Raw genomic sequence first — 14,216 nt, 5'->3', positions numbered from 1 at the left:
AAGTGTTATGTTTATGGGCAAATCAATATAACACATTACTGAGTACCACTCTCCACGTTTTCAAGCAGAGGCTTGAAAAGGCTGCATCATGTTATGGGTATGCTTGTAATCGTTAAGAACTGGGGAGTTTTTCAGGATAAAAAAGAAACGGAATGGAGCTAATCACAGGCAAAATCCTAGAGGAAAACCTGGTTCAGTCTGCTTTCTACCAGACACTGGGAGATTAATTCACCTTTCAGCAGGACAATAACCTAAAACACAAGGCCAAATCTACACTGGAGTTGCTTCCCAAGAAGAAAGTGAATATTCCTGAGTGGCCGAGTTACAGTTTTGACTTAAATTTACTTGAAAATCTATGGCAAGACATGAAAATGTTTGTCTAGCAATGATAAGCAACCAATTTGTCAGAGAATGTTGAAAGGAATAATGGGCAATTGTTGCACAATCCAGCTGTGCAAAGTTCTTAGAGACGTACCCAGGAAGACTAACAGCTGCAATCGCTGCCAAAGTTTCTTCTACAAAGTATTGACTCAGGGGTGGGAATAATTATGTAAATGAGATATTTCTGTATTTCATTTTCAAGACATTTGCAAAAATGTCTAAAAACATGTTTTCACTTATGAGTATGAGTATGAGGTATTTTGTGTAGAGGATTGAGAAAATGCATCTATTTAATCCATTTTGAATTCAGGCTTCAACAGAACAAAATGTGGAGTAAGTGTCACGTTCGCTGGAATAAATATCGGACCAAGCTGCAGCGTGATATGGTTTCCACATATTATTTCATTGAAAACGCACAAAAAACAACAAATAATAAATGAAACGAACCGTAACAACAGAGGTGCAACGTGCACTAACTCAAAACAATATCCCATAAAACACAGGTGGAAAAAATGCGACTTAAATATGATCCCCAATTAGAGACACCGATAACCAGCCTCTAATTGCCTCTAATTGGGAATCATACCAAACACCAACATAGAAAAACTAAACTAGAACCCTACATAGAAAAGAATAACCAGAAAACCCCCCAGTCACGCCCTGACCTACTATACCATAGAAAAACAAAGGCTCTCTATGGTCAGGACGTGGGGGTTTCTGAAGGCTCTGTAGGAGCACTCAACAATTTAGACATTTATGGTCTGTTTACATATATTTTAGAGGTTATTTATACAGAAAATGGTATTTATAATTATATGGCAATATTTTAGGTTGACAATAATTGTATTACACAATTTCTGACAAATCTCATGCCTTAGTTTTATTTTCCTACAAAATTACAATCAGGATTATGTCTCTACAGGATTATGCCTCCCTGACCAATAGGGCTGCCATTCCACAAACATTTTGAAATGTGAGGGTTTATGACATAGCCCCTCTAGTAATATACTAGGATCTCTATGGTCAGACGTCTTCGTGAGAACAGAGTGCCGCTCCTCTTCATCTCCAACGGAGGAGGGGGGCCTCCTCTCTCTCCCCAAAAGGCAGTTCTCGACCGGGCCTTTCTCCTCCCTGACCTCGAGCCTGCCTTCTGTCCCAGAACCAATACACACTGTGGTGCTGTTCAACTGCCCCCCCCCCCCACTTAAGCTTAACATTTAAGACAAGTAAGCCTCAGGCAGTGAGGAAACACACTCACGAACAAAGGATTCTTGGTTTAGGGGTTTTCTTTGACACACTGCATTCTCCATACATGTGAACATGCCTTGCTACAGTATGATATTGTAAAGAAATCCCTCCCTCCCTCCCCCAGACACTCTGCAGTCAGCACACTCTCCAGCCCTTACACCCTTCTTTATAGACACTTCTGATTGATATTGATGCTAATTAGGGAGGTTGCCGCTAACAACCCTGTTTCTCAGCACCATCAATCTAACCATCCATTAAAGTTGTGTATTGTGCCTATTGAATCATTTTCACCCTAACAAGATAACTATCCATCAATCTGTTTTGGACTGTCGATGTTCAGCGTAATGAATGGCTTTACAGGTGAGGATAAATAATGCATCTGCACCTCATCTTCAGCTAAACTCCGTCTAATCGCCCCTCGTGCAACAACACAGACTGATCCTGGAGTAGATTTGCTGGGGAGACATTCTGTGAAGTATTGTTGACATTGCACAAGACACTACCCACTTTATATTTGACATCCCTGACATACTTGACATTGAACATTCATAATTTAAACTATTGTGTACATACATACCAGTTGTATAATAATGCATAGTGTCACACCCTGATCTGTTTCACCTGTCTTTGTGATTGTCTCCACCCACCTCCAGGTGTCACCTGTTTTCCTCATTAGTCCCTGGGTACTTATTCCTGTGTTCCCTGTTTGTCTGTTACCAGTTCGTCTTGTCTTGTCAAGTCAACCAGTGTGTTATTTCATTGCCTCTGTTTTTGCCTTTTCTCTGTTTTTCCTAGTCCTCCCGGTTTTGACCCTTGCCTGCCTTGACTCTGAATCCGCCTGCCTGACCATACTGACTGCCCTGACCTCGAACCTGCCTGACCATACTGCCTGTCCTGACCTCGAACCTGCCTGACCATACTGCCTGTCCTCGAACCTGCCTGACCATACTGACTGCCCTGACCTCGAGCCTGCCTGACCATACTGCCTGCCCTGACCATACTGACTGCCCTGACCTCGAGCCTGCCTGACCATACTGACTGCCCTGACCTCGAGCCTGCCTGACCATACTGACTGCCCTGACCTCGAGCCTGCCTGACCATACTGACTGCCCTGACCTCGAGCCTGCCTGATCATTCAGCCTGCCCTGACCTCAAGCCTGCCTACCACTCTGTATCTCCTGGACTCTGACCTTGTTATGATCTTTTGCCTGTCCACAACCTGTCTCTTGCCTGCCCCTTGGATTACAATAAATATCAGAGACTCGAACCATCTGCCTCCCGTGTCTGCATCTGGGTCTCTTCCTGTGCCCTTATAGAATAGTATACTTTCTTCATCTTACTTGTTATTTTTGGCTTACTTTTGATGATGAATGATATTTATATTCAGACTGTTGAGGGAGGTGCAAGTCAGCATTCCGCTGCACCGTTTATACCTGCTGTAACCTGTGTACGTGACGAATAAACTTTGATTTGAGATCTTAGAGAAGTGGCAGTGTAGCCTAGTGGTTAGAGCGTTGGACTAGTAACCAAAAGGTTACAAGATCAAATCCTGGAGCTGACAAGTTACGAAAGCTGTTGTTCTGCCCCTGAACAAGTAAGTTGTTCAGGCATTGTTCCTAGGCTGTCATTGTAAAATAAGAATTTGTTCTTAACTGAATTGCCAAGTTAAAGGAAGGTAAAATAAAGTGGTACATGGCTATCCCTTCCTCTTAGAGAAGTGGTACATGGCTGCCCCTTCCTCTTAGAGAAGTGGCACATGGCTGTCCCTTCCTCTTAGAGAAGTGGTACATGGCTGTCCCTTCCTCTTAGAGAAGTGGTACATGGCTGTCCCTTCCTCTTAGAGAAGTGGTACATGACTCTCCCTTCCTCTTAGAGAAGTGGTACATGGCTGTCCCTTCCTCTTAGAGAAGTGGTACATGGCTGTCCCTTCCTCTTAGAGAAGTGGTACATGGCTCTCCCTTCCTCTTAGAGAAGTGGCACATGGCTGTCCCTTCCTCTTATAGAAGTGGTACATGGCTCTCCCTTCCTCCTAGAGAAGTGGTACATGGATGTCCCTTCCTCTTAGAGAAGTGGTACATGACTGTCCCTTCCTCTTAGAGAAGTGGTACATGGATGTCCCTTCCTCTTAGAGAAGTGGTACATGGCTCTCCCTTCCTCTTAGAGAAGTGGTACATGACTCTCCCTTCCTCTTAGAGAAGTGGCACATGGCTGTCCCTTCCTCTTAGAGAAGTGGTACATGGCTGTCCCTTCCTCTTAGAGAAGTGGTACATGGCTGTCCCTTCCTCTTAGAGAAGTGGTACATGGCTCCCCCTTCCTCTTAGAGAAGTGGCACATGGCTGTCCCTTCCTCTTAGAGAAGTGGTACATGGCTGCCCCTTCCTCTTAGAGAAGTGGTACATGGCTCCCCCTTCCTCTTAGAGAAGTGGTACATGGCTGTCCCTTCCTTTTAGAGAAGTGGTACATGGCTCTCCCTTCCTCTTAGAGAAGTGGTACATGGATGTCCCTTCCTCTTAGAGAAGTGGTACATGGCTGTCCCTTCCTCTTAGAGAAGTGGTACATGGCTGTCCCTTCCTCTTAGAGAAGTGGTACATGGCTGTCCCTTCCTCTTAGAGAAGTGGTACATGGCTGTCCCTTCCTCTTAGAGAAGTGGTACATGGCTATCCCTTCCTCCTAGAGAAGTGGTACATGGCTGTCCCTTCCTCTTAGAGAAGTGGTACATGGCTGTCCCTTCCTCTTAGAGAAGTGGTACATGGCTGTCCCTTCCTCTTAGAGAAGTGGCACATGGCTGTCCCTTCCTCTTAGAGAAGTGGTACATGGCTGTCCCTTCCTCTTAGAGAAGTGGTACATGGCTGTCCCTTCCTCTTAGAGAAGTGGTACATGGCTGTCCCTTCCTCTTAGAGAAGTGGTACATGGCTGTCCCTTCCTCTTAGAGAAGTGGTACATGGCTGCCCCTTCCTCTTAGAGAAGCCCCTCTTAGAGAAGTGGTACATGGCTGCCCCTTCCTCTTAGAGAAGCCCCTCTTAGAGAAGTGGCACATGGCTGTCCCTTCCTCTTAGAGAAGTGGTACATGGCTCTCCATTCCTCTTAGAGAAGCCCCTCTTAGAGAAGTGGTACATGGCTGTCCCTTCCTCTTAGAGAAGTGGTACATGGCTGTCCATTCCTCTTAGAGAAGTGGTACATGGCTGTCCCTTCCTCTTAAAGAAGTGGTACATGGCTGTCCCTTCTTCTTAGATAAGTGGTACATGGCTGTCCCTTCCTCTTAGAGAAGCCCCTCTTAGAAAAGGGATACATGGCTGTCCCAGAGTTAATCCTGCAGGATAATAGCCCAGGATTGATTTGGGATGAGGTTATATTGGATTATAATCTGCCCATCTGAGTCAGTGCTCTGATTGCTTTGTGCAGCGTTTGACAAGATTAAATTATCTTTTTTCTGTGTTTAACATTTGGATTTTGGATTTGATGGTTCCTCAGATCAGAGGTTCCAAAACGTTCCACTCTGAGCCCCCCTCCCAGCATGGAGGAACTGCAATATCACCTGAAACTCTATTAACACACTTTACTATCCCTCCCTTCATCTACTTTCAAAAGAGCAATTCCATCTCATGAAGGCATTACCTCTGTAATAACTACATATTAGTTCAGTAGTCAGTTGAAGAGAGATGTGTCTCAGTCAGGTAGTCTTGGAAGAGAACAGTGTTCAGCACGGCCCGGAATAGAAAACACACCAGGTGAGAGACAGAACACCAATGTTTTGTTTGGCATGCTGTGGGTACACACACACACACACACACACACACACACACACACACACACACACACACACACACACACACACACACACACACACACACACACACACACACACACACACACACACACACACACACACACACACACACACACACACACACACACACACAGTGCTGTATGCTATTATGATGACATATTGTTTACAGTCTCCACTGTTGCCCTGACAAGGCCTACAGGGCACCTCAGACTGCACCATGACCAAAACCCTTGTCATCTTTCATTTGGTTTGTATCTGGTGCCGAGAGTTAGACACCGACCCTTATGGGACGACACACGCCTCCATTCCTTTCATATTTTAATCAGGGAAAAATCATATTGGATTTTTGACCAGGTACTGAGACAGTATTATTCCCCCCAGCCTGTCAAACTCTGGGCCTTGAGAGAGGCACCAGGAGAAAACACAGAATGAAGATAAGTCTTTGTGCCTCTTGGCACCATCATCACAAATCTGCTGACATTCTCCGCCGTCCAAGTTGTGGGATCGTCTCTTATTAAAACGTCAGACTATATTACATTATAAAAGGGGCCCACGTTTACTTACAGCTGCAAATAAAAGCCTCAAATACTGGAGCACACTAGAACTAAAGAGAGTAATGCTGCAGTCAGTGTCGCAGAAAAATAGACAAGGTCCTTTGGTGATGAAACTGGTGGAACGTAATGTGATGTGGTAAATGTGGCACAAAATGGAGTTCTGAGGGCTTTATTGCATATTGCAGGCTACTGGCTGTGACCGACCGGCCATCGACACTACTGCATGACTTTCTCTCCCTCTCGCTACTCCCCTGCTCCCCCTCTCTGTCTCTGACCAAAAGGCACGTCAGCCACACAAAAGGGATTGGCTGAGATTACTACATTACGCTCCATAGAAAACCACTTGCCCAGGGGGAAATTTGATTGGTTGGAACGTGGAGTCCATAACTATTTCCTGTGAAGAATGGAGAAGCCCGCAGCAGAGCGCCGACGTTGCCTGTTAATAATACATATTTATACTTCCCAGACCCAGGAACAGTTATACCTTCACACATTTCATTTATTTCTTGCATCTTATCTTTTGCACCTCCGGCGGTGTTTTTCCTTTTTCTTGGGTCTCGTTGTTATTATTATATGCTGTACCTTTTCCCTCCTTTGGTGCAAAGCCTCGGAGAATTGATGATAAAAAAGGTTGGAAAGTTTAGAAAAGTTTGAAAACTTCATGTTTTCTGAATCAGTCTCGCTCGGGTGGTTGCCGCTCGTTTCAGCATTGTTCCTTCCATCCGGTTTTCATTTGTAGATGTCATCAAATATTCATCGCAGCGTTGGAATACTTTATATCTACACTATAGCTGACAGACCCATTCGACACAGTTTGATAGGGGGCTTTTCATTTAAATGTATCCCTTTGCCCGTTTTCACTCGTTCTGTAAAAAACACGTGGAAGTCATTGAACGACCATCGCTTGTGTCTGTTAAGGACGATCTGGAGAAATCTCTCTCCTGAGCCGTGTGATAGGCTGCAGCCATTTACAATATAATGACAGGATCAATATGAACAGTGCTACTGGCGCCTTTGATAGTTCTGTCACGATCAACGCCGGCGATAAAGCACTATCATTTCTTCTCATTCTGAACGGAGCTGCTGCCATAACGACCTGTAGTCATTACTGCACATAGTGGGCCAAGCTCCGATAAGACCCCCACAATTTCCTGTTAGTTCCCCAACAAATGATTGGCTGCTCCAGCAGTAATTTGATTGCTAATTGGCTAGAGCAGGGTAGATGTTATAATGAACTGTATAATTATTGGTCAAGTTGGGTGTGGCACAATAATTCAGCCCCGCTGATGGTTAGAGCCAAGGGCCAAGGGGAGCCAAGGGGGCCGAGCGATTCGCTCTCCCAGTCACTCTCCAAGGCTTTTGAGTGACATCAGCTCAACACAAAGGATGAAATACCCCAGTCCTAATAGTCATTGGAGTCTTTGCATATACAATTGCAGTACTGTTTTTATGTGGCCAGGGCCTTTTTCTTTTTTGTAAAGATAGTCAAAATGGCTATACTATTATTCAAGCTATTCTCTCCCTCCTCCCCCTCCTCTCCCTTCTCTCCCTCCTCCCCTGCTTCCCCTCTTCCTCCTACTCCCCCTCCTCTCCCCCTCCCCCTCTTCCTCAATAAAGTTACTGTGAAGGAGAAAAGAGAGAGAAAATATGGCTGTCAGCGGTTAATGATGAGGGATGTGAGTCGAGTGGAAGCTGTCTTGGTTGTCAGGGGTTAGTGATACGGGATGTGAGGAGAGTGAGGCTGTCTTGGCTGTCAGGGGTTAGTGATAAGGGATGTGAGGAGAGTGTAGGCTGTCAGGGGTTAGTGATAAGGGATGTGAGGAGAGTGTAGGCTGTCAGGGGTTAGTGATAAGGGATGTGAGGAGAATGAGGCTGTCTTGGTTGTCAGAGGTTAGTGATAAGGGATGTGAGGAGAGTGTAGGCTGTCAGGGGTTAGTGATAAGGGATGTGAGGAGAGTGTAGGTTGTCAGGGGTTAGTGATAAGGGATGTGAGGAGAGTGTAGGCTGTCAGGGGTTAGTGATAAGGATGTGAGGAGAGTGTAGGTTGTCAGAGGTTAGTGATAAGGGATGTGAGGAGAGTGTAGGCTGTCAGGGGTTAGTGACAAGGGATGTGAGGAGAGTGTAGGTTGTCAGGGGTTAGTGATATGGGATGTGAGGAGAGTATAGGCTGTCAGGGGTTAGTGATAAGGGATGTGAGGAGAGTGAGGCTGTCAGGGGTTAGTGATAAGGGATGTGAGGAGAGTGAGGCTGTCAGGGGTTAGTGATAAGGGATGTGAGGAGAGTGAGGTTGTCAGGGGTTAGTGATAAGGGATGTGAGGAGAGTGAGGTTGTCAGGGGTTAGTGATAAGGGATGTGAGGAGAGTGAGGTTGTCAGGGGTTAGTGATAAGGGATGTGAGGAGAATCCCTTCAAATACTCTCCCAACCCCCAAATCAAATCAAATCAAACGACATGTTATTTGTTATTTGTATAAGCGCCGAACACAAGCCCTTAGCCAAGTTCAAGAAATAGAGTTAATCAAATATTTACTAAATAAACTAAAGTAAAAAAAATAGGGAAAAAAACAGTAACACAATTTGTTATTTATTTATCCGTTATTTTACCAGGTAAGTTGACTGAGAACACGTTCTCATTTGCAGCAATGATCTGGGGAATAGTTACAGGGGAGAGGAGGGGGATTAATGAGCCAATTGTTAACTGGGGATTATTAGGTGACCGTGATGGTTTGAGGGCCAGATTGGGAATTTAGCCAGGACACCGGGGTTAACACCCCTACTCATACGATAAGTGCCATTGGATCTTTAATGACCTCAGAGAGTCAGGACACCCGTTTAATGTCCCATCCGAAAGACGGCACCCTGCAATCACTGCCCTGGGGCATTGGGATATTTCTTTAGACCAGAGGAAAGAGTGCCTCCTACTGGCCCTCCAACACCACTTCCAGCAGCATCTGGTCTCCCAGAAATGTACCATACATTTACATAACAATAACGAGGCTATATACAGGGGGTACCGGTACTGAGTCAATGTGTGGAGGTACAGGTTAGTTGAGGTAATTGATAAAGTGACTATGCATAGACAAGAAACAGAGAATAGCAGCAGGTTAGTTGAGGTAATTGATAAAGTGACTATGCATAGATAAGAAACAGAGAATAGCAGCAGGTTAGTTGAGGTAATTGATAAAGTGACTATGCATAGACAAGAAACAGAGAACAGCAGCAGTGTAAAAACAGTCTGGGTGGTTGAATTGTTCAGCAGTCTTATGGCTTGGGGCTAGAAGCTGTCAAGGAGCCTTTTGGTCCTAGACCTAGTATATAGGTCCTGGATGTCAGGAAGTTTGGCCCCAGTGATGTACTGGGCCGTACACACTATAGCACCTTGTGGTCAGATGCCCAGCAGTTTCCATGATGCAATCGGTCAGGATGCTCTCGATGGTGCAGCTGTAGAACTTTTTGAGGAGCTGGGGACCCATACCAAATCTTTTCAGTCTTCTAAGGGGGAAAAGGTGTTGTCGTGCCCTCTTCACAACTGTCTTGGTGTGTTTGGACCATGTCAGTTTGTTGGTGATGTGGAAAACAAGGAAGTTGAAACTCTCAACCCGCTCCACTTCAGCCCCGTTGATGTTAATGGTGGCCTGTTCGGCCCCCCTTGTCCTATAGTCCACGATCAGCTCATTTGTCTTGCTCACACACCTCCTTTAAGTCTCTCCCTCCATCTCTCTGGCCATTTTATTTCGTTCTCTTTCACTATCCTCACTTTTACTCATCTATCCTCTCCAATCCCTCTTCCTCATCCTGGTCCCTCTTCCTCCCTCCTACCTCCTCCTCCTTCCTCTCTTTCCATCTCTCCAATCCCCACAGGGGGTGTTTAGGTGGTGTGGGGGGATATGCAGTGGAGCTGGTACTGCTCGAAACAAATCAGCCAATCGATCCCCTGGTTGTATCTCTCCATCTATCCCTCTGATCGTCAGCAGAAAACAAAGTGTTTATTAAGCGAAACCCTCCCCCGATCCGAGTCACCACCACTGTATCAAAGGCATTTCTAAGGCGGAGGGAGCCGTTGCAGAGTGCTCTCGCTGATTCCCCGGTGTAGGCCTGCCGCCCGGTTGCCGATAGCATCTCAGTAGATGTTTACCTGAGAGAATTCTTAATTGGCTGTTTCTTGACTTTTTTTTGCTTACCCAAACTTTTTTCTCTCTCTCACTCACAGAAAGTGGAGAGAGAGAGAGAGAGAGAGAGCGAGAGAGAGAGAGCTAGCTCTCCCATTTATGACAATGAGTAGCAAAGCAAAGCTTAAAAAGCGTCAGAGCAGTGTGTTTATCTGTCATCTGCGGTCTATGGGGCTTAAAAAGTGAATCAGGGTCTGAATTCAGAGGAAACCATTGCATTATAGGTTCATCCCGGCTTGATTGAAATGGAAAGCTGTGGCTTCTCTCTCGCGGAGAGAAAAAAACCCATCACTGCTGATTAGATTATGGAAAGAATGAAAAGCGTAGGGGGATAGGAAGAGGAAACTTACAGACAGAGACAGAGGGAGGGGAGTTTGAGTCAAGAGAAGAATGCAATGAGGCAGAAAGAGAAAAATAGATAGAGGGAGGGAGAAAGGCAAAGGGAATGAAGGAGTAGGCTAGTGAATGAGCAGAGAGAAATTGTCCCCATCAATACAGTCTGTTAGACGGAGTCAGAAGGCTGTGTGCAGTGTTTTCATCCTTGCCTGGCGACCCAGACTCCTTGCTCCGGCCAAACGCTATGCCACGCTCATGAATGTTCCATTTCTTCTCCGCAATGAGTCTGGATCTTAGTACCTCCCCGACCCTTCACCGAATACAAACACATTTGCGACCGTCTGATTGGTCCAGAAACCGATGGTTTGGGCAATAATCAGAACACACGTGGGTAAAGCAGCATTTTGAAAACGTGTAATTGGCTTTAATACGCTGATTAGTTAGAGACGATCCAATCGCTGGTGACTTTGTTTTGTACAACGTCCCTTGTGCCCCTCGTCACCACAAACAACTTCAATGATGTCAGTCTCAGACTGAAGTAATTAGCGAATGATAGAGCAAATGAAGAATTTAGTGTGAGTTGTCAGGCTAGTTTCATCCACCATACAGACAGACACAGAATAGATTTGTGCCACTCTGGCTTCAGGGCTGCAACGTCTGAATAATCAATCAGCCATTAATGGAGTAAGTGGCTATGGAAGGATATTAAATGTTAATTGTTGTAAAATATCGATCCCACTCATTGATCCCCAGGATAATTGCAATCAGGAAAAACAAATATACATTACACCAGAGTAGCCCCCCCTGTACTGGAAAGGGCCGACCAAGATGAATGGCTGTTTCGATGAGATCTGTTTTGGTGTTGTTTATGTGTCTGCCGGCCACTTTCAGGGGCTCAGGCTGCTTCCCAAATGGCACCCTATTCCGTATTCAGTGCCCTACCTTTTCCCAGGGCCCATAGGGGTCTGGTCAAAGAAGTGCACTACATAGGGAAAAGTGAGAGAGAAAACTTTGTGGGAAGGAAAGAGTGCTCAATCATCTGGACACTTCCTCTCTGGTATTCTGGGTAAATTTAGAATGACATATATATTATTCATTTTGCCTATCAATCAGGAGCTATTCTGATATTCATTTTCATTCTGCAATCCGACCCGTGCCGGATTTCACTCGGGCTCGACTTTCATTATACGCCTAACTCTTATAACATTTCCAGCTCTTCTTCAGTGCATTCAGAGTAGCTACTTTGCCATACTCAATTCCATTCAAGTTCTGAGCATCCAGGAGATCCTGGTATTGGTACTCTGGTTTACTTCCTGGTCAGAGCACTTTCCGGGAGTACTGAGCCTTGTGGTTGGTGGATGCTGGTTACGACTCAAGGAATATAAACACTACACTAGTCTCTAGCCTTGCAGTTCATAGATTAATCCTCTGTGGCCCAGGGTCGATGAGCGCTGGAACAACAATCCCACTATCCTCTAACTTCTAGTCAGGGTGGCTCGAGAGGGGGGCTTGGGGTGTAGAGGAGGGGGAGACAGAGGCTACTCCCAGGGTACCCAGGGAGAGTTGGCTTGGCAGCCGAGAGGCGGCCTGTCAGATGCCTGTTGAATAATTCAGGATCAGGACTCGGTAGCAGTTGGAGCTCCTAATACCTCACGAGTCTCAGACATCCCCCCGTACGGCCCTAATCAATAACACTTAGCCGCTGCTTTATAATCAAGGAGAGACACTCAAATTCCATCATCAGCCAATTAGCTGTGGAGTCCTCATCCCACTGTTCTCCCTCCTTCTGAAGCGCAGAGCACGTCATCCATTGTTAAAGCTGAATAATGTTTAGACAGCTCTCGTTTTTTGATTGAGGGTTTCGATGGGTTTAATAAGAAAAATGTCAAGTCGTGCGCCAATATTGCCTCGAAGCGGAGCTGCGGAAGAGTGGCAGCCCAAGACTGATTCCTATCTAAAGGTTTCTTTGTGCGTTCCTCCAAAAAAGGTTTTTATCATGTATTTTATGGTCTATTCTTTTTTCAGCTTTCTCTGGATGATGGAGAGAGAGAGAGAGAGAGAGAGAGAGAGAGAGAGAGAGAGAGAGAGAGAGAGAGAGAGAGAGAGAGAGAGAGAGAGAGAGTGAGACGAGGGAGACCAGGGGGAGGGAGACCAGGGTGACCAGGGAGAGGGAGACCAGGGAGAGGGTGACAAGGGAGAGGGAGACAGGGTAGAGGGAGAGGGAGATGGGGGAGAGGGAGATGGGGGAGATGGGGGAGAGGGAGAGGGAGACAGGGTAGAGGGAGAGGGAGAGGGAAACGGGGAGAGGGAGATGGGGTAGAGGGAGACGGGGAGAGAGATAGGGAGATTCGGGGAGAGGCAGATGGGGTAGAGGGAGAGGGAGACGGGGAGAGGGAGATGGGGTAGAGGGAGACGGGGAGAGGGAGATGGGGTAGAGGGAGACAGGGTAGAGGGAGAGGGAAACGGGGAGAGGCAGATGGGGTAGAGGGAGAGGGAGACAGGGAGAGGGATAGGGAGATGGGGGAGAGGGAGACAGGGTAGAGGGAGAGGGAAACAGGGAGAGGCAGATGGGGTAGAGGGAGAGGGAGATAGGGAGAGGCAGATGGGGTAGAGGGAGAGGGAGAGGGAGATGGGGTAGAGGGATAGGGAGATGGGGAGAGGGAGACAGGGTAGAGGGAGAGGGAAACGGGGAGAGGCAGATGGGGAGAGGGAGACAGGGTAGAGTGAGAGGGAAACGGGGATAGGGAGATGGGGAGAGGGAGAGGGAGACGGGGAGAGGCAGATGGGGAGAGGGAGACAGGGTAGAGTGAGAGGGAAACGGGGATAGGGAGATGGGGAGAGGGAGACAGGGTAGAGTGAGAGGGAAACGGGGATAGGGAGATGGGGAGAGGGAGACAGGGTAGAGTGAGAGGGAGACGGGGAGAGGCAGATGGGGTAGAGGGATAGGGAGATGGGATAGAGGGAGAGGGAGACGGGGAGAGGCAGATGGGGTACAGGGAGAGGGAGAGGAGACGGGGAGAGGGAGAGGGAGACGGGAAGAGGGAGACAGGGTAGAGTGATAGGGAGATGGGGGAGAGGCAGATGGGGAGAGGGAGATGAAGTGATACTTACTGCAAGGTGGTTATGTTCTCTCATACAATAGTTTCCTCCCTTCTTGTTTTACTCTTTGCAGGCCTGAGGGCGGCACAAGTAATGTTACAACCCCATGTTCTGTACTGTACACTACCTCTGTAACACTGTAATCTCCACTATACACATGCCCAACAATCCCTCATACACCACCTCATTAAACAGTACAGTCAAACAGTCTGCCCAGAAGACAATGAAATGAGGAAATTGATAGATCCATTAAAAAAAAGTATCTGGAATAATAACACTGACCTGATTGGTCTCTAGTTGTCTCTGTGTGTCTCTGGAAAAATAACACTGAACTGACTGGTCTCTAGTTGTCTCTGTGTGTCTCTGGAAAAATAACACTGACCTGATTGGTCTCTAGTGTTCTCTGTGTGTCTCTGGAAAAATAACACTGAACTGACTGGTCCCTAGTTGTCTCTGTGTGTCTCTGGAAAAATAACACTGACCTGATTGGTCTCTAGTGTTCTCTGTGTGTCTCTGGAAAAATAACACTGAACTGACTGGTCCCTAGTTGTCTCTGTGTGTCTCTGGAAAAATAACACTGACCTGATTGGCCTCTAGTTGTCACGTTCTGACCTTAGTTCTTTTGTTAGGTCTTTGTTTTAGTAT

The sequence above is a fragment of the Oncorhynchus mykiss genome, chromosome 15, assembly GCF_013265735.2.
Source record: "Oncorhynchus mykiss isolate Arlee chromosome 15, USDA_OmykA_1.1, whole genome shotgun sequence".
Lineage (NCBI taxonomy): Eukaryota > Metazoa > Chordata > Actinopteri > Salmoniformes > Salmonidae > Oncorhynchus > Oncorhynchus mykiss.
The sequence above is the reverse complement of the archived record's forward strand: the minus strand, read 5'-3'. Positions refer to the sequence as shown.